General features: G+C 39.3%; 1 protein-coding gene and 1 pseudogene across 2 annotated transcripts in view; both read left to right on the top strand.

Annotated features, from left to right (window-relative positions):
- LOC101645574 overlaps positions 1-7,317 on the top strand; it is a 32,619-nt pseudogene extending 25,302 nt beyond the window's left edge.
- PLAG1 (PLAG1 zinc finger) overlaps positions 1-21,172 on the top strand; it is a 54,035-nt gene that overhangs the window by 25,205 nt on the left and 7,658 nt on the right. For both annotated transcript variants that reach the window (XM_004697566.2, XM_004697565.2), the window contains exon 2: positions 20,461-20,558. The gene's annotated coding sequence lies outside the window, so the exon portion shown is untranslated. The remainder of the gene's footprint in view (positions 1-20,460; positions 20,559-21,172) is intronic.

Raw genomic sequence — 21,172 nt, 5'->3', positions numbered from 1 at the left:
CACCAATAATGAGGGTAGAGATGCCAGGAGGGTCAGGGGAAGGTGGTGGGAGAAAGGGGGAGCCGACCACAATGATGTACATATAACCCCCTCCCTGGGGGATGGGCAACAGAAAAGTGGGTGAAGGGAGTCATGGGTCAGTGTAAGACATGGAAAAATAATAATGTATAAAGTATCAAGGATTTGGAAGGGAGGGGAGAGAGGGGGAAAAATGAGCTGATACCAAGGGCTCAAGTAGAAAGAAAATGTTATGAAAATGATGATGGCAACAAATGTACAAATGTGCTTGACACAATGGATGCATGTGTGTATATGATGAGCTGTATGAACCCCCAATAAAATGATTTTTTTAATTAAATAAATTGCTCCAAATTACACTGATGGTAAAGGTTAATAAGGATTTCAAGCAGTTCACCATCTCAAAACTAAGTCCTTGTTTTGGTCCACTAGGCTACTCTTCACCTGAACTGTTATATCAAGGCAGGGAATATGGTCCAGACGTGGAGCAAGCGAGGGCTGTGTGTGCTGTGGCGAAGGGGCCCGACCTGCCCTTGGAGTCTCCCTTCAAGCCTTCCACAAAGAAAACCCTGCGGGGTTGAATCTCCATTTGTTAATTACCTGTCAGCAAACAATGCAGAGTCCTAAGTGGACTTTTCTCTTATGAATTTAAATAAAAATTCAAAGGAAAATCATTCCTAGAATTCTCTCAGCAACAAAGACACAGAGATGGGTTGTTTTCTGAATAATCTAAACTTGCAGCCAGGGATGAAAGCGGAAGGAGAAAATTGTATAGGAACCTTTCTTTAGTTGTTTATAAATATCACAATAATTGGTTCCTCTACCTGCTTCCAGTCCCACAAATATTCTGTCTCCCTTGCTCTTTACTGCAAACATTATAAATTGCCTGAAGGTACCCAAGGACTGTCATAGATTCTGACTTCTTCTACCTGGAAAAAACTTCTTTTTCCGTTATCTTGACTTCATTGTTACTTCAAGCCAATCAGCAGGGCATTTTGTTCAAGGCTACTATTAAAGAATACGATGTAGAGGGCTGCACAGAAGGTCATTTTAAAAGCTTCAGTGGTACTTCTGTTATTTGATGAACAGAACTAATCCCAGAACTGATTATGATTTATAGACCTCTGTTTTAGTTGCACTGTTCCTGGAACCTGAAATCATGGAATGTGAAGTGACAGACCATGAAGCAGCAGGAGAACCACGCTGGCTTCCTCTGAGTAAGACAGCGGAGAATGTGACATTAAACCTGCCCTCCCAAGGACTGAATCCAACTCTTCAACCTAAACTCATTCCTTCTCCCCTCCCTTTTGAGGGGAGTTTAGTCATTGAGTCATTGCCCTTATAAAGCCAGAAGAATTTTAGTTTATCAACTCACAAAAAAGCTTTGGTTTGGTTTTGATTTTATATATCATAGTTAATTCAGATTAAGATGTATTTCTTTTCCTTGTTAATTTCAAGTTTTTCTCAAGAAAAAATAGACCACTTTTTGGTAAAATAAAAAATGTTAATTATAAAGGACATTTGTAAAATGCAGAAAAGTATAAAGCCTATATTCTTCTAACTTTTTATTTATAACTTACTTAGGCACATTTAAGGGTACTATTGGGGGCTAGTCAAGTGTGTGCTTTGGAACATTGGAATCAATCGCATCTCAGCCTTTTGGCTAAGGTCAAGTGAATAAAATTGGATTCAATGTGGACATCTACCTGTATGATAGTTTTTGAAAATATGACACCAGTATTTTTATATGATTTATTCTTCTTCAAATGTATTTCATTGTTTTTCATTGCTATATAGTATTCTAACATATACACATACCATATTTTATCCCCTTTTATTAGACTACTGAGAAAATGGCTTGGAGACCACATCTGACCTCCCCTTAGCTTCAGCTGGGGAAAGGTGTCACAAGGCAGAGGTCAGACATGCCTCCACCCTCCATCTTTTTTTTTTTAACCTTATCCTGACACCACCTGTTCCTTCCACAGCATTCTAATCTTTGCTTGGTTTGATGGTCCTTTGCAATGGACACATACAACTGAGAGGCAATATTCACGATTATAGGGAATTTTTAGGAAAGCAAACAGGTTACCAAAAACCAGGAATAACAAACATTAAGGATCTATAGCCTGGGACCCACAGCGGCACCTCGTATCAACCAGCAGCCAATTCCCTCTGTGGTCCTCAGCCTCTCAATCATACCTCTGTGAGCCAACAAGCCCTCTTGCCACTCTGCCTCACTGCCCATGGTCTCAGTGTCATGGCTCCTCTGCTCTGTCTCAGAATGGTTCCTCTGCTGCTTCCGCCATGTCAGGCAGAGATCTTGCATTTGCTCTTCTTTGGCATTTCTCTCATGAAGGCCACAGGAATCTCCACTGTTTGTGCTTCTGAGATGGCTCTCGTATACCCAGAGGAATGGCAAAACTGACTAACCCTTAAATTGGCATCTTCTATATACCTTATTTGTAGGGTTACACACGGTCATCCAGTAGAAGTTTTAGAGAAATGGATAGAAGAACAGCAAGTAATTAATTCTACTTCCACTTCATGTCACTTCGATTTCACCACACTGTGTATATTTATTCTTAAATTTCAAGTGGTCTTCACAAAATGTGTGGGCAAATTCTCTTATATTTTAATTGTTTTCCACAAACTTTTTGAAGTCCCCTTGTACATATACCTTGGACATTTTTAAGCTTATACTTTCGGTTGGGGTGGGGAGGGGGAGTGGCTTAAATTTTTAGAAATAGAATTATTGGGTTAATGTACATGGTCTTTTTTAAAGCTGTAATCATATATTTCCACAACATTACAGAAAAGAAATTTCCACCAGTAGTAATTAAAGAGATGTCATTCTTCATGGCTAATTGTGCTGCTTTTTAAGATTTTGTGCAATCAAAAACACCCCTTTTTTTAAAAGTCATTTTATTGGGGGCTTGTACAATTCTTATCACAATCCATACATCCATCCATTGTGTCAAGCACATTTGTACATTTGTTGCCATCATCATTCTCAAAACATTGCTTTTTACTTGAGCCCTTCATATTAGCTCCTCATTTTTCCCCACTCTCCCCACTCCTCCCTCCCTCATGAACCCTTGATAATTTATAAATTATTAATATTTTGTCATATCTTACACTGTCCGACATCTCCCTTCACCCACTTGTCTGTTGTCCATCCCCCAGGGAGGAGGTTATATGTAGATCCTTGTAATCGGTTCCCCCTTTCTACCCCACCCTCCCGGTGTCGCCACTCTCAGCACTGGTCCTGAGGGGTCATCCGTCCTGGATTCCCTGAAAAACACCCTTTTCTACTTCTTCACAGTGGCTATTCCAAACTTCCTGCTGTCCCAGGCCAAGCTCCATGCTCCTTCTTCACCTTAGCTAAAAGACAGCCCTTCAGCCTGGGCCAAATTGAACAGACTATATTTCATACCTCTTCTCATCTAGAAAAGAAAAGAAAGAATGAACATAAATCTCGTTTAGGTCAGTAAAGAAAATGCTTTTCTTACCCAAGATGAAAACTTCTCCCTGGGATCCATTCTGCCTTCTCCTTAAGAATGCTTCCGTTTCACCCCAACCCCTCATTCAAAGCTTCATCTTTCTCCCTTTTTGGTACGTACTACACTATGTACTTTTTTTCTTTTCAGGTGAAAATCTCTTTGAAAGAAAGTATCCTCTTGCTGTAATTTTTTTTAATCTACTACGTGTACTCATTCAGATGGTACTTCCCTCCTCCTATACTCTTACCCCTCCCACCCCACCGCACTGCCCGCATTCTTGTTAATGTTTGGTGTTTTCATGCTTAAATGGTGCGTATGAGCTCTGTGCAAGAATTGTGGGGTGACTCTAGTTCTCAGCAGCTTTATCTTTTTGTGGGTTCCCCCTCCCATTTCTTCCTTCTCTTTGAAGGGCTATCCCTTTTCCCGTTCGTCCTTTAAGTTACAGGGTTTGATCTTGTAGAAGTGGCCGTTAGGCTCCAGCATGAACTGACCCAGTACGTTAGTTGAAATCTGCTGATGAGAGAGTAAGGAGCAGTGTTGATCCGAGGTGGGATTCCTTCTTCCTTTGCATGGAACACAGGTCAGTTTTTAGCCAACATACCTCATGGGCAACCCATCAGACAGTGAGGACCTGCGTGTTACTGTGCCGTTGAACAGGTTTTAGCCGTGTTTCCAAATTAAGATGGACTAGGAAGAAAAACCTGGCAAACTGCGTCCTAAACTCAGCCATTGAAGCCCCTATGGGTCACAATAGTGAGGTCTGCAACTCATCCAGGGATGACACCAGAGCAACCCGCATTTCGTCACTTTGTGGGTGGGGCCGCTCAAAGGCAACTAGCAACAGCATAATACAGTGTGCCTTATGACTCTCTCCTGCTGCTTAAGCTCCTCTGGTACTAGATTTTCTGATTTCAGTTCTGCTTTGTATTACTCCAGCACTTCTGTAACTCAGTAGTCTAAGCACTCCCTAGCCTCTCTGCCTTCCCTCCTTAATCTCTTCTCCTCTACCCTGGTCATTCTAGTCCACCCCTATCCTTCTGCCCTACTCTCTCCAGGTACTCTCTCCAGGGCTTTTGATACATTCTTGACACCAGTGCACAGAGTACAATATATCTTAGCTATATGGCTTTCAGAGTTCTTTCTACTCTGAATCCTTATACTAAAAAAAACTCTGCCACCGAGTTAATTCTGACTTATGAGGGACAACTGTATAAGACAGGGTACATCTGTCCCTGTGGGTTTCGGGTGCTAACTCTTGAGGAGAGTAGAAAATCTCTTCTTTCCCCTGGAGAGCATTTGATGATTTCAAACAGCTAGCCTCTTGGTTAGCAGCCCAACAAAAAATCCATTCCACCATCAGGGCTCTTAAAATGTCTACAAATTTTACCACACCGCACTATAGCCAGTGTCTATACCACCTGTAGTCTAACCTCTGAATCTTTGCTCATACATTGGTCTCCTCTGTTTGTTGTTTGTTTTCGTTTGTTTGTTGTTTGGGGGTTTTTTTTGTTGTTTTTTACCTCTTAAGGGTATTTTTAAGGTAGAAGCTGCTAGAAATCCATAGCATTACATTATTTTCCTTTTTTGGCCACCTGTGGTAGTAGTCTAGGAGCTCTGGTGCACAGTGGGGTCAGCAGTTCAAACCTACCAGCTGCTCCATGGGAGAAAGATGAAGCTAACCACTCCCATAAAAATGTAAAGCCTCAGAAACCTGTATAGGCTCGCTATGAATCAAAATCACCTTGATGAGTGTGCGTGCACGTGCAGTGTGTGTGTGTTGCTAGTCTAGACTATACCATAGAATTATTATTTTGACATGTCTTATGACATGTTTTACACACTGTTAGGCTGGGTTGTATAGAAAAACAAAACCAATGACACTCATGTAAAAGGAAGAATTTATATCAGGAAGTAATTTTTTTGTTTTTGTTTTATAAAGCAGTTGCTTCTATATTTATTTTAAAAGATCATTTTATTGGAGGCTCTTACAGCTCTTATCATAATCCATACATAAATTGTATCAAGCAGATTGTACATATATTGCAAAATATTATATCATTTTCTCAATATTTACTTTCTATTTGAGCATAGTTTCAGCTTCTCTTTTTTCTCTCCCACCGCCCCCCTCGTGATCCCTTAATAAATTAGAAATTATTTTTAGTTTCATGTCTTACACTGACCGCCATCTCCCTTACCCCACAGTTTTGTCTTTTGTCCCCCTGTTGTGGGGGTGGGGGTGGAGGGAGGGGTGAGGTTCTGTGTCCATCATTGTGGTCCGTGTAATTTTATATCAAGAAGGTATCCCAGCTCAGTGCAGCTCAACTCCATGGGTCTGAAGCTAGTCAGTGCTCCCTTCAAATTCAGGGCCCTCTTCAGATTCACGTAGCGGAAGGTTGATGATGCAGAAAAGTGAAGTGGAATGCAGGAGAATCACAGGCCAGTGGGTGCAGAGTCGTGTGGATCCAAGGTCAGTGGAAACATGGCAGGGTGCCTACAGCTCTTCAGGTCAGTGGTCCACATAGAGAGTCCAGTAAAGAGGGAGGGCGATGGAGCAGAGGGAGAATTTCTCATTGTGTCTCATAAAACAGGCCACACCCCCAAGGAATTACCATCAGGCTGTGACATGACTGATAGGTTGGGCACCATCCATAAACTTCACACACTTCAAGTTGACATAAATTCTAATTGCCACCCTTTTAAGCAGTTATGTTGCTTAACCTGACATAAAGCCTATTTTGCAAAGTCACAACTACCCAGTATGCTCCTGGAGAGAATAAGGATTACGCAATCTATCTATCCTCAGTATTTAAAATCGGTTCTCTAAGTTCTAGGTGTCAGTAATACAAGGAGGCTTCACAAAATTCATGGGAAAATTCTATTATCTTTTTATTCAATTTTTTTTCCATGAAATTTTGAAGCCCCTTATTTTACTAAATCACACTAGAATAGTAATGATGCAGAACTGAGTGGTGAGCCTCGGGTAACCTCTCTTGATTAATATCATTGTGAGTAGGACTTCATTGTCCTCGCACTTGTAGCCTGAGGACACTCCATAATATTTGAAAAGTTCAAATACATTTTGTTTTGTCTTTTCTTTGCTGTGAAGATAGACTTGATGCTGGGAATTCAGTTTAAAACAAATAATTATCACACCACCAGAAAAGAAAAAAACGAACTGGGAGCTGAGAAATATGCCCTATCTCCTTCTGCATTTGCTTTTGGATTCTCTCATTTGCAGCCTTCCCTATGAACAGATAGTCTGGCCTCTGACTGATGAAAAACAATAATTGGAGTAGGATTTCTCTGTGAGATGTTTAAACAAGATAAATACCTCCTCAAGAAGTTTATTTTACTCAAGAACTGTGTTACAGAAAAAATAATGAAAGTGTTCAGATTATAAATAAAGGAAATTAGCAACAAATTTGAGAAATGTCAGTAAAGTTGGAGTAATGTTGAGATAAAGTTGGGATAATGTACCAATTAAAATGGATGGATTATGTTCCTGGGGGAAATATACAAATCTAAAAGTCTTGATTGGCTTACTTTTCATTTTTTTAATGCACTGGAAATATTTTTGTTTGTTTTACATTTTGTTTCAAACAGGATTTGGGAAAGTTTTTTTTCTTTCAATAAATGCAAAAATCATGAATAAAACCCATTTGGGTTCCTATGCCATTAACCAGATTATGTTTGACTTTCGGAATTTAAAACTAACTCTTTTTTTCTTTTTAGGTTGCCTCTTGGTGCTGCCTTGGCCATTTTTGGCACCCAGAATGCTTCATTAATACTCTATTAATAAGGGTGCCTTGCTAGAGTTTGGAGCAGGTAGGTGGCTTTTATCATTATATGGCATGCCTTTCAAAGTAAGTTATTCTAGTTTCTACATGAACTAAGATATGCTCTTAAAGACTTTGAAAAGCATGCCACATAATAAGCATGCCACTTAATATTTGGGGATCAATAAATATGTACGATGTTCAGCAGGACTTCATTAATGGTCATGGCATAATGGAAAGGCTAGGGCAATGACAAAAGGCAGTCTTAATCTGCACACACATGTTTAGCTGTTATAAAATGTCTATTTGTCATGTTCCACGAATAGTTCCGAGATGATCTCTTAAGCTCCCCCTTCTCCAAATCTTGATCAAAGCGACAGAATATTTCATGCTATCCCTATCTTTTGGTTGTGTCTTCGAGGATGTGTCTAACCATCTGTAGAGCAGGGGTATGGGAGAAGTCAAGATCTACTCACCCTGGGATGAGGCATATGCTGGAGCAAGGCCCTTGGGAGGATAGCAGCAGTTTGGTAGCATTATTGGAAAAGGACATTGCACAGGCATGTAGCTATCTCAACCACCAAAGCTCTGTGGCACAGAATCTAAGATTAGGGATACTTAGAAATTCAGGCACAAACACAGCACCAGGTAAATCTTATCAGCAGGGTCCTAAGCCCTAAGAGTGCAACAACAAAGTAGATGGTGCCCTCTTGCCCCTTAGAATCTCAAAGCCAGACAGGTTATCAAGTAGTTAAGGTCAAAGTCCACCTGCCAGAGTCCGGCACAGAGTTGGAGGAAGGCCAAGAGCACAGGTGGCTGCAAGGACCAGGGCAAGGTTGGCAGACAGACAGAAAACCAGACAGAGCTTCCCCAAGTGCATCAAAAGGATTTTACAATCAAATAAAAAGTACAGTGATACCTCGGATGTCTAACTCAATTTGTTCCAAATTCATGTTCGAACACAGAAGTTTGAGAACTAAACATATTTTTCCCATAGGAAATAGTAGAAAACCAAGTAATTGGTTCTGCGGCCTAAAAATTACTTATAAATTCATTTTTCCAGGGATTTAAATCACTGTGGAGGCTTTTAGCTATCTCGCATATCACTGCCTGATAAATCATCGCCATCGAGTTGTTTCTGATTTATCCAAATGAACAGTAATTCTCCAACCTCTTCAATGGTCTAGGTTCTTTGTTTCATAGTTAATGATTTCATACTTGTCGCTACATTAGCCTCATTAATTTTTTTCCCCCGAAAACGTTGATAATATCAACTTAGCCATGTTGTGTTCAGTTGCCAAATCAGACACGCGGCGACTTGGCTCACATTGTGCAGTGATTTCTCGATGTAATTTCTCTCTTGGCTCTCTCAGTTTTCCTCTTCGCTTTACCACCACTAGCACTTTCTTTGGACCCATGGTTACGATGTTTTACGCCAAAAAAGCACCCAAAAAGTACAGAGATGAGTGTTGCAGCATAGTAACCCAGACACTGCCTGTTGTTGAGGGAGTGCAGCATCCACAGCCAGATGTGACGGCTGCTGTAGGGTTTTTCAAGTCAGAGTTTCAGGGCAGCTGTTGAGCAAAGTTAGGAAAATCAAGCAGTTTTTTTTAACTTTGCTGTTTGAGTAGTGGAAAACTTGACTTTGGAACTGTTCAACATCTGAGGTATCACTGTACATTAATTTTCTAATAAGCATATAATAGTTGATAGTGTTTAAGCATTAAAATCAAGTTAGCATGCATTTTTAGTCACTTGTATATTATAGTTTTTCTCAAAGTTCATGGCTTTTTGAAGGTATGGTTTACTGGTCTTTTTCTATTTCTTTGCCACTTTTAAGTCTCTTTTTTTTAGCACCTAGAAAAAGAAAAATAATAAATTACTTTTATTTAACCAAACTACATTTATACAGATTTTTGAAACTTTTTGATTCTTCTGTGTCTGTAATCATTCAGAATTTTTCTCTTGATTTCCATTGCTATCCTTAAATGGTAACATATTCAGGATAAGAACTTCCATTTTAAGACACTCAATCTTTTTCCATTCCTTTTTTCATGGACCATCATCAATTTATTTCTAAATAATAAATCAGTACTAGCCAACACAGCTATGGGATAGAATATTTGAAAACCGAAATGTTCTAAACATTAGGCCAACCCAGAGGCACCCACTTGCTGATGCATGCCATGTCACCTGCAGGATCCTCAGTAGCAATCCCCGAGTGCCCCTAGCTTCTGGGCCCACGGGGCATGTGATGCGTCTCCTTCCCTGAGACACAGAAACAGATGGTGTGCTGCATGCTCCCTGACCCTCTGGATTTCCTCTCTCCAACTAGACAAACTAACAATTTAGTTCTTAGGGCTTGTCTTCAAGCTTGTTTTGTTAAAAGCTCGGGATTTCAGGAACCCTGAAACACTTGTACTTGTTGTTTTGATTCATGACATTACTTTGAAGGGACTACAGTTCCTTTAAAGTGAAAATCCAACAAGTGGTTGTTCACAGAGCCCCTCTGTGCCCGGGCACTCACTCTAAGATGCTGGAAGAATGCCAGTGAAATGTAATCTCCCCAGAGATGGACTTTATGTTCTAGAGCAGTGTTTCCCAAAGTGGGTGATACTACCCCCTGAGGGGGACGCTGGAGTGTTCCGAAGGGACCGCAAAAGCATTTCATCCTGGATTGTGGACAGTTGAACAAAAGTTTTTAATTGTCAGAGTGACAGTCAATTTTTTTTCTGAAAAGTGAAAGGTAGACCAAATACATTTGGGAACCTATGATCTAGCAAGAGCGTAGGACCATCTGAATATTTATTAACAGCTTCTCTCAAGGCATGTGGGTCAAACATTTAATTAACTCATCCCTTATTGTGATGTCCGGAACTGCGTCTCTTTGGTGAGGTATGTGATGTTAGCTGGTATTAATGATTTCAGGGGCCTTAGGTGACCCCTGAATCAGACATTCCCATCTCTTATCTCTAGACTACAAGGAGACAGGCCAGGCACATCACTTCAAGGAGCGTTTTCCTGTTCACATTTAGAGACGGAAGGCTCCAGTGGTCATGTTGTGAAGTTTATTCTCCCTCAAGTAGAATCAATGAAAGCATATAAGTATCAAATCTCTTCTGATTGTGTTGTCTAGGCAAATGCACAGGGGACCTTGGTGAGGTGAAGCGGGAACAGCATCCCTGACTTGACACTTTAACTTAGAAATCCTATTTTCATTTGTGGTGGTGGTGTCGAGTAATAAGTGTTGGACTGCTAACCTTAATGTCAGCAGTTCAAACTCACCAGCCAGCTCCCTGTGAGAAAGAAGAGGCTCTCTGCTCCCATAAAGATATACCCGAGGATTGCTATAGGTTGGAATCCACTACCTCCAGTGGCCATGAGTTTGGTGTAGTTGGATAAAGAACTGATTGCTTCCAGAGTAATTTTATCCTGGACAACCACACAGGCATAACTTAGGGAGGATAAATTGATAGCACACAAGCAACCTTAACTGGATGTGGATTCTATTTTCAGTATACTATTTAGTGCTATCAGGTGAACATTTGACTGCTAATAGCAAGGTCAGTGGTTCAAACCTACCTGCTCTGCAGGAGAAAGATGAAGCTATTTGCTCACATAAAGATTTGCCGCTTCAAAAACCCTATATGGGGTCTTCTGTGTCAGAATTGCCCCCATGGCAGTGAGTGGATCAAGAATCAGCAAACAGACTTAGGAGCATGTCACAGTACATGCTCAGATTTACAGTGTGCTTTTTAAAGATGGCTTAAAACTAATTCCCTGCATGGACTTTTATAGCTTTCTTTCATTATCACTTCTGTTGACATATATACTTAATTTCTACCTTTCCTTCTGAGTGTATGGACAGATTCATTTTGGAGTACTAGAGAGTCTAAGCATGACACCAGAGTTACCCTCTCTTTTTGACTGTTTCAGGCCGTAGGCGGCTAACCACAGTGCTATCCTCCAAAGGTTAGGGTCCTTCATTGGGACGTTTTCAGTGTTTCACTGATGTCAAACACTTTTCTTATTTGTACCCACTCCCCTTAAAACCAGAAATTTAAGTGGTTAGTGTTAATATAAGGAGCTTATCAAAGTGTAGGATATATGTGATTTTCAGATTGAGCTGACCTGTGATTATACTTTTTAATTCTAGCCAGAGCACCAGGATATTGGAAATACTGTATACAAAATAATAATACTAGCCTCTAGAAGTCGTTAAAGCTTTGGTCAGGAAACCGGTCTTTATATTCAGGCAGAGTTGCAGTGTTCTCTCAGGCAGCACACTTTCCTACGGCCGCTCTCTCATTTCCTAGTGTAATGACCTTGTATGAAAACAATAAAACGTCCTAGTGGACCACTCACCAGTTTTTTTAGTGTGTGTGGAATATGAAATTACCTTGTGTAGTGAGTATATGGTATTCTAACGTCTAAGTTCACTAAAAAAGAAATAAATTGACTTCACATTTTTTGCTCCATGAAATTAATTATCTGAGGAAAATATTTTTCATGAAAGATTAAATTTTCTTTAATGTTCTGTCTTCATCAGCTTGTCTATTCATTCTCTCCCTGGAAACTCTAGAACATTGGCCTAACTAGCCATATCTAGGTTCAAGGTAGCCAAAAAGGCTAACTGACTGTAAGAATTAATGTTAGAATTTGTTACTTTGGAAACTAATTGGTTTCTTAAAAACAAATGGCTCTGCTATTTTCCTTTATTCTTTATATTATACATTGATTATAAGACATTTTTAAACATTTCAAGGCTAATTTTTTAATAATAAATTTCAAAAGAATTGCTCTTAGAACTACACTGTAATGACCTGGTCAAAATAAGTTGAAAATACCAGTGGTAGCCAGCCAGTGTCCTGAAAGTAAGTCACTCTTGGGAAGGAAACAGGAGCCCAGGGTCTGGCCCCAGCTTCTAGCTCCAAGGGTCAGCAGGATTGGTCCAGACCATGCTCAGAAGGAGCCCTGAGACAAAACACTTGGGGACCCAACGGACCTCATGTCCACTGACCAGCACCTATGCATCCTCTTATGCTGCATCTGTGCTCCCTCCAGGGTAGACACAAGGGAGGCAGAGGACCTTGTTAGGGGTGGAGTCAGTGGGTGAGTAGCCATCTAGTTTAAAGTCAAGGACAGAGGTTGGTCCTGGCTGTTGGAGGAAGCTCTGTTTTTTTGTTTTGTTTTTTGAGGAAGCTCTGGATTATCAGATCTTACGGGGACTTAGGGACAGAAGGGAACAGAGCTGCCAAATGAGAGCCAGGAGTTGCTCTGGCAAGGGGCCTGCCTATCCGAGGACCCAGCAGACAATATGTACCCCCTTATAGCACCCAGACTCACTTGTATACGGTGAGCTCTCTGCCCCTGACAAAACCATCAATTGTGTTTTGGGGTCTTTGATTGGATAAGCTAGGACCACCCATTATGAAAATACAGTGAGATCTAAGAGGGAGGAGACCCTAGAGGTGAGGAGGAGAACCTTGGCTCTAGAGACTCCATGACCCATCTCTGTGAACAGCAGGCCACGTGGGGGAGGCAGCAGTGGTCTCTGACCTTAGAAGGGGCTCTGCAGGACTTTTCACAGTGCAAGTGAGGAGATGGGATAATGTGGTTATCCTCTGTTTTCACATAGCATCAATTGTCACATAATAACCTAGTCTTGGTACCTAACCATGTCAGTAAGTGAGGAATGGGTGTGCTGTGATTTTCATTGGGTACAGAGTAAATTCTCAGTGCTTCCTTGGATTTTGGCAAGCCATGCATAGGCTATTAGCTCTTCCCCTGCAGCCTGACAGGTAGCCTTCCTTTTCTCAGCAGCCCACTGAACCCACTGACCACATTTTCACTTGAAAAGTTTTACCACATCAAGGATTGGAGGGGTAGAGGGTGGGTTATCAGTTACTAGTGCTAATTAATTCCTTAGCATGTAGGTCAATCAGAGACTTTTGTGAAACAGAACAAGTATTTTAGACTTCTTTTATCATTGAAAACTTTACAAGTAACTGTTAAGATTTAAAAATACTTACTGCCTTTTAGTCTATTGACTAAATTGCATCCGTTGTTTTAGATTTGAATATAGAGTGTGTATACTTTGCCTTATCCCTACTTGAGTAAGCAGACCTAGGGTCATTTTGTTGGTGGTAAGATCTTGCTGTGTTTTGGTTTGATTTTTTTCCTTCATTTATTTTATGGGTAAATAAACCTGGCATGGCCCTCGGCCCTGTGCTACCAATGTCTGTTTTTAATCCTCCCGGGTTTTAGTAGTTGCAACAGTTTGGGGGCTTTTTGTTTTGTTTTGTTTTGTTTTTCTCATTGTATTCTCCTTTAATCAGTGATTTTTCCAGACGATCACAGGATTATTGAAGTTGTTTTTAACAATGTTCATAAGTGTTCAGTTGCCCTTACTTCAAAATTTACTGTGCAATTTGTCTTCAATTATGCAATTTGGTTAACAGTTTCGTTCACATTATTCAAAGTTCTGTTTTGCTTTGTCAGTAGCCCTGATGTCATTGTGGTCAAGCGCTTGCATGATAACCAAAAGGGAGGGGGTTGAAATTGAGGGCGAAAGATGAGGAAATCTGTTTCCATAAAGACTACAGTTCTACCCCGGCCTGTCTGATCACAATAAGATAGAATCGACTTGCTGTGTATGCTTTATGCACAAAAATAGTATCCTCTGGTATACTTTCACCACACTTATTCAGTCTATGCTGAACAAATAATCTGAGAAGCACATGGTGTCAGAATTAAGGGAAGGTTCATTAACAACCTGTGATATGCAGATGGCACAAATCTGCTCACTGAAAACCAAGAGGACATGAAGCACTTATTAATGAAGATCAAAACCTACATTTTCAATATGAATTACACCTCAATATAAAACAAAAATCCTTTCAACTAGGTCAAGAAACAACATCATAATAAATAGAGAAAATATCGAGTTGTCAAGGATTTCATTTTACTTGGATCCACAACCAGTACCCATGAAAGCAACAATCAGGATATCAAATTATGAGTAGGATTAGGCATAGCTGATCCAGATCTCTTAAAAGTGTTAAAAAGCTAGGGTGCCACTTTGAAAACAAAGATGTGCCTGATCCAATCCATGGTATTTTCAATTGTTTTTAGGGCTATGGTGGTGTAGTGGTTACACGTTGGTCTGCTAACCACAGGTTAGCAGTTTGAAACCATGAGCCCTCTCTGCGGGAGGAAAATGAGGCTTCTTACTCCCGTGATGTCTCAATAACCCAAGAAGCAGTGCTACCTATGGAGTCACTGAGTCAAAATGGAATCAAAGGCAGTGAGTCTTGACTTTTTTTGCTTTTTTCATATGCATATGAAAGCTGGACAATGAATAAGGAGACTGAAGGAAAATTGATGAATTCGAATTATGTTGTCAAAGAATATCAACTGTAACACAGATTGCCAGAAAACAAATCTGTCTGACGGCATTGTAAACCGTTTAAACACACCAGCCATTCCTCAGGAGAAAGGCTGCTCCTATATAGATTGACAAAAGGCTGCTCCTATATAGATTGACAAAAGGCTGCTCCTATATAGATTGACAAAACCTTGGCAACCTTTTGTAGGTTTCTCTATGAGTTGGAATTGACTCGATGGCAGTGAGTTGGTGATTTTTTTTTTTTTTTTTTAAGGAAAAGAAGGACTTTCGTCATTTGAAAAGCATCATAAATAAACCCTGGTGAATTTTTTTTTTAAATACAAATTTTCAGAATAGTACACTTGATATTTTTTTAAAGTTTTTCCTTAATCCTACCAAAGAGAGTTTTAATTAACATTTTAGTTCATTAAAGCACAGCTTTAGTTAGTATAACATACATACAAATGGTATATATGATTTTCTTCATTTATCTTGTCAAGCCAAATAATAATTAACTATGACTGCTCCTACTTTCCTTTGTTTTCCTAAATAACAATACTTGTCAACTCATAGAAACTCACAATTATTAGGTCATATTTAGATATTTAGGGAAATTAACAGTGACTTTGGAATTAGATTTTGTGGTAAAATGAATGAAAAGAGTGGCTTTATTATTTTATTTCAGGCTATAAAATAAAATTTATAACAGTATATATATATATATATATATATCACTAAGGTATTTCTGAGCAAGACACATATTTTAAAATTTTATGAATATATCTGAGGTGCAATAAGATATTAGGAAAAATATATAAATTTATTATTTACTAATCAACTTTGGTTTTAGGGGGGTTCTAATAAAAATCATGATCTACTCATAAGATGTTACGGATTAAATTGTATGTCCTCAAAATATGTGTTAACTTGCCTTAGCCATGATTCTCAATGGTTTAGCAGTTATGTAATGGTGTCAGCTGGTTATGTAATGATGTAATCGCCCCCTGATGTGATCAGCCATTCTTTTGTAACAAGATTAGGGTGAGGTGCAGCATCCTTACTTAGGCCACAGCCCTGATGAAGTAAGGGGAGTTTCCTTGGCCTGTGAACTGCATTACCTTTTCCCTTACAAAAGATAAAAGACTTGACTACCACAAAGAAAGAAGAGCCAGAGAACATTCTTTGGACCCAGGATCCCTACACTGAGAAATTTCTGAACCCAGAAAACTGATGCCAAGACACATGGAGATCTAAGGAACTTCACAGATGTTGAAAAAAGATTCAAAGACCTTCCCTCCCCCCAGAGAAAAGTTCCCTTCAAGGTGACTTCCAGCCTCCCAAACTCTGAGATAATAAACTTCTGTTTGTTAAAGCCACCCACTTGTCTTATTTCTGTTGTAGCACTAGAGAGGCAGGCCAGAATTTGGAACTGGGAATAGCTTTAACCATGTCCTGAAATGTGGACACAGTTGTGAAATGGCTAATGAGTAGAGGCTGGAAGAATTTTAAGCACTCTTAGTAGAACTGCCTAACCAAAAAAACCAAAAACCTAGATTTTCTTGAAGAGACTGCCATTGATGGAATTATGGACACCCAGAGTATTTCTTGTGAAGGTTCAGAAGAAAGTGAGGGGAGTTGTAACATCAGAAATGGCACAGATAGCAAGAGTCAGCAAGCAGAGAAATGTTGACAGCAGAACCAGGAAGACAGCACAGGAGCTGACTCATGGAGCAGGAGAGTTGAGTGCTTTCAGGCCAAGACTTACTATGGAACAGGGTTCTTCCACTATTCTTCAGTAGAGCTAAAGAGCTTTGTCTCATTTGTTGGAACAGGGCAGTGGGCCAGGCAGGCCTAAGAGACCCAACAGTTAGAAAGGAGACTGAAGAAACAAGGAGCCCAAGAAGCAGTGCTGCCTCATTTTCTAAGGGTAGGACCACAATCTCTGGAGTCTCAAAGGGTAGACTCATAGCCTGATGGGCTTCAAAGGGTAAGGCAATGGATTCCTGGGTTTCAAACAGATCTTCACCAATGCCCAGAATGTGGGCCTGGTGCTCATGAATGTCAAGAGTATGGAGCTGAGTCTACTGGCCAAAGTTAAGGGAGCAAGCAGCAGAAGAGCAGGGCGTACTAGTGGGGTCGGGATAGGGTTAGGATCAGGTGGGACTAGTAGAGTTGCCAAAGAAGCTAGAGGACCTGGAAAGTGGGGCTGAAACTCATGGTAAAGGGACTTCAACCCAGAGTCCAGAGAACATGGTCAATACCCAGAGTCTGGAGGATGTGGCCCTTGTCTAGATGGTCACAGAGAATAGGGTTTTCTTCAAGGTTCGAGAGCTACTTAAAATTTTCTGTTGGGTTTTTCACTTGCTTGGTGTCTATTATTCTTGCTTTCTACCAAATTTCTCCCATTTGTAATAGAAATGTCTATTTTGTGCCTAATCCACCATTGTACTTGGGAAGCAGATAATTTATATTCTAGATTTCACAGGTCCACAGATGAAGAGGAATTTTGCCCTGGGATGGAATTTGGAATTGGAGTAGATTTAAATCGTTTGCCATGATATGATGGGTGGAAGTGTTCTGCATGTGAAAAGGGCATGAATTGGGGGAGATACCTGGTGGTGCTGTCCGGTAAGCATTGGAATGATAACCAAAAGGTCAGCAGTTCAAACCCATCAGCTGCTCCAAGGGATGAAGTTGAAGCTATTTGCTCAGCCCTGGAAACCCTTGATAGAGTCACTGTGAATCAGAATCAACTTGATCGCAGTGGGTTTGGCTTTGGGTTTTGTAAGGGTGGGCTGTCAAGTTGAATTATAACCTCCAAAATACGTGCCAACTTTGCTAGGCCATGAATTTCAGTGGTTTGGCAGCTATGTAATTAATGTAATTTTGGAGTTATATAATAATGTAATGATATCCTATGATATTATCTGAAGTGGTCAGCTAATCCAATATAAGGGAATTAGGGTTAGATGCAACACCCTTTCTCAGCTCACACCCCTAATCTATGAGAGGGAAGATTCCCTGAAGTGTGGCCGGAGTCCCTTTTTATTTTACAATAGATGGAACAGAGGCAAAAAGAGGGGTGGAACTAATAGCCCTGAGAAAGAAGAAGCAGGAACAGCACTTATCCTTTGTGCAGAGTATCCATGGGCTGATAGCCGCTTCTATACCTAAAGGAAGATTGATGCCAAGGCACATTTCCAAGTACCGTATATACTCGAGTATAAGCTGACCCGAATATCAGCCAAGGCACCTAATTTTACCACAAAAACTGCATTATAAATGTTATGAAACTGGATACCCCCTTAGAGAAGGGTCACGGGGAGGAGATGAGCCAGTCAGGGTGCAGTGTAGCAACGATGAAACATACAACTTTCTACTTCTTAAATGCTTCCTCTCCCACACTATCATGATCCCAATTCTACCGTACAAATCTGGCTAGACCAGAGCATGTATACTGCTACAGATTAGAGCTGGAAACACAGGGAATCCTTGACAGATAAACTCCTCAAGACCAGTAATGAGAGTATCCATACCAGGAGGGTAAGGGGAAGAGGGAGGGGGAGAAAGGGAGAACCAATCACAATGATCTACATATAACCCACTCCCTGGGGGACGGACAACAGACAAGTGTGTGAAGTGCGACATCGGACAGTGTAAGACATGAAAAAATAATTTATAAATTATCAAGGTTTTATAAGGGATGGGGGTGGAGAGGGAGGGGGGAAATGAGCAGATACCAAGGGCTCAAGTAGAAAATATTTTGAAAATGATGATGGCAACAAATGTACAAATGTGTTTGACACAATGGATGGATGGATGGATGGATGGATGGATGGATGGATGGATGGATGGATGGATTATGATAAGCCCCCAATAAGATTTGGGGAAAAAATGTGCTGAAAAAATCGGCTTATGCACGAGTATATACAGTAATACCAGACTTACAGGTGCTGAAAGGATAAAAGGACCTTCCTCTAAAGCCAAAATAGAGGGGACAACTTCTGGTACCACCAGCACCCTGATTTTGGACTTCTAGCCTCTGAAACTGAGATAATAAATTTGTTTGTCAAAGCTATTCACTTGTGGTATTTCTGACAAACCAGTGCTAAATAAATAAGACAGATGGGAATACTAATTGTAACTACTATTTGAGTTACTTAAAATCTCTTTTATAAATTATCTTGAGAAGAGGAAACGTTTTATAGTTTAATTTTTTTCCCTTTGGGGGATGCATTTGGCAACTCAGAAAATAATCCCTGAAAAACATGTTTGAAGAAAAGTCACTGTCCTCTATAATTTATCCCTTTGCAAGTTAGTATGCTAACATTCCTTCTCATAGACTATGCTGTACTGTCAAGTTGTTCAGCTTCCGTGAGCCTCTTGCCTCTAAAATGGCAGTGATGAAAGCTGCCATCTACATTGGGTTCATTGACTTCCAGGGAATATATAAAAATGAAAACTGGTTATTAGTTATTTGCATGATTAAAGTAATAATGCATAAAATTATTTCCCTAACCAATACTTATTATGTGACCTGAGCATGTAAATATTTTCAAAGTTAATGTTATTGTTTTCAACTTGAATGTGCATAATTCACTTCTTCCATTTATGCCTGCCCTGTACTTTACAGAAGAATGGAACTTTAACTTTTAAAATATATTTATTGGTCCAAATTTATGTTATCTCTTAAAATACAAGAATATTGCAGCTTTCAAATATACTATTAGTATTTTAAAAACATATTAAATATTTTGCATCATCAAAATCAAAGTGAAGCTTAGATTTCAGGAGAAATTATTTCTATATAGAACTTGAAGTTACTTTAATTACCCTGTTATTTGAAAATCCTTTTAGCTATTTGATATGTACATAGTTTTATTATAACATAGGTGGTATGTAGTAAATTATATATCTCTCAAGTTCTTATAACCATGATTTCCGAATAGCTCATCTTTAAGATTTTAGATGACATCCATCTCTGTAACAGATTATTCTAGAATTTTCTACCTTCTGACCGCTTTTTTTGTTTACTTTTATAAGATGAAGAATTTTAAAATAATTATTAATAGATTGTTTTGTGCATGTTGTAGTCTACTAAAGATCATGCTGTTTTTAAGCTGGTTTAAGATTTTTCAACAATAGTTTCTAAAAGTAAATGATGGTTTCTTCCTGAAATATCGTCTTATCACAAAGCTATATTTAACTTTCTTTACAAATTTTTAAAATGTAAATGTACTAATTGTTGGTACATGTCAGCACTCCTTGCAGCATTCTGAAAAACAAATTGGCATTATTGCAGGTAACAAAAGTGACGCTTAAAGAAGTCTGAGTTGCACAAGTGTATGCATTGTGAGCATGAATACTTTCATCAGAACTCTTCGTTTTTGTGGAGGTTCCAGAAGCACTCAGAGAACTGCTCTTGTCTCTTCCTTAACATTTTTAAGTGTAATGATGTTTTGACCAGGCTGGTTTGCAAATAGTAATCCTAACATCAATTTCTCTTAGTAGGCAGGTTAGATTTTTTAAAATAAATCAGTTGAATTTGGGAATGAAGTAGGAAGTCGCTCAACATCACAATTTGTCATTTATCTAGGTAATACTTTTCTTTTTCTGCATTTATTTGTGCGTAGAGCAAATGAAAATTAATGCATGACTTACTAGAGAATGGAATGTAAGCATGTGCTATGAAATTGCAATTCTTTTATCCTCTTATCCATAATTTTCACACTGGTTCCATTTAGAGTATAGTCCATTCTTATCTTTTGTTTCCCAGATTGGCCAAAATGAGAAGGACAAAATTTCGCTATCTTCCACAGAGAGTCAATGAAACTGGCTAAGATCAAAGTCTGAGACATTTTCACCTGTCATCAGGTATGCATTGAACAGAAACCACAGCAATCTAGATATGTGTCTTAAAGTATTTGATTGAAATGCATTATTATGAATGTAGTCTTATATTAGATGGTGAACTATCAAACCTGTATTTATCCTGCAGTTTTAAAAGCACGTATGATAGCAGATTTAAGTGTTGTAATAAATAAAATTAAGGATATTATTAGTCATGAAAAGTTTCAGCTGGTCTTAGAAAAGTGTAATATTTGAAGTCAGTACCATTCTTCATTGCTCAGTATGTACATCTAAAGGTAAAAATTCATATTGAGTATCACCAATTTTAATCACATGTTTGCATATTGTCTCATGGTATGTTTTTAATACTCTCTCCCCCCGCCCCACTTACTAACCAAGCAGTCATCATTTTTTCTCAACTGGAATTCTCTGCCCATTATGTTTGGATCTTATAACACAATACTGACAATTAAGAACAGTTTTTGAAACATTTTCAGGTATTCGTCATATACAAGGATTCAGAAACTATGTTTTTTTTAATCGATTTATTAGGGGCTCATACAACTCTTATCACAATCCATACATACATCAGTTGTGTAAAGCACATTTGTACATTCATTGCCCTCATCATTCTCAAA

This window comes from Echinops telfairi, unplaced genomic scaffold, assembly GCF_000313985.2.
Source record: "Echinops telfairi isolate 266 unplaced genomic scaffold, ASM31398v2 ScPeMD7_1;HRSCAF=3_0, whole genome shotgun sequence".
Classification (NCBI taxonomy): Eukaryota; Metazoa; Chordata; class Mammalia; order Afrosoricida; family Tenrecidae; genus Echinops; species Echinops telfairi.
Note: the sequence above shows the minus strand (reverse complement) of the source record. Positions and strands in the feature narration are given on the sequence as shown.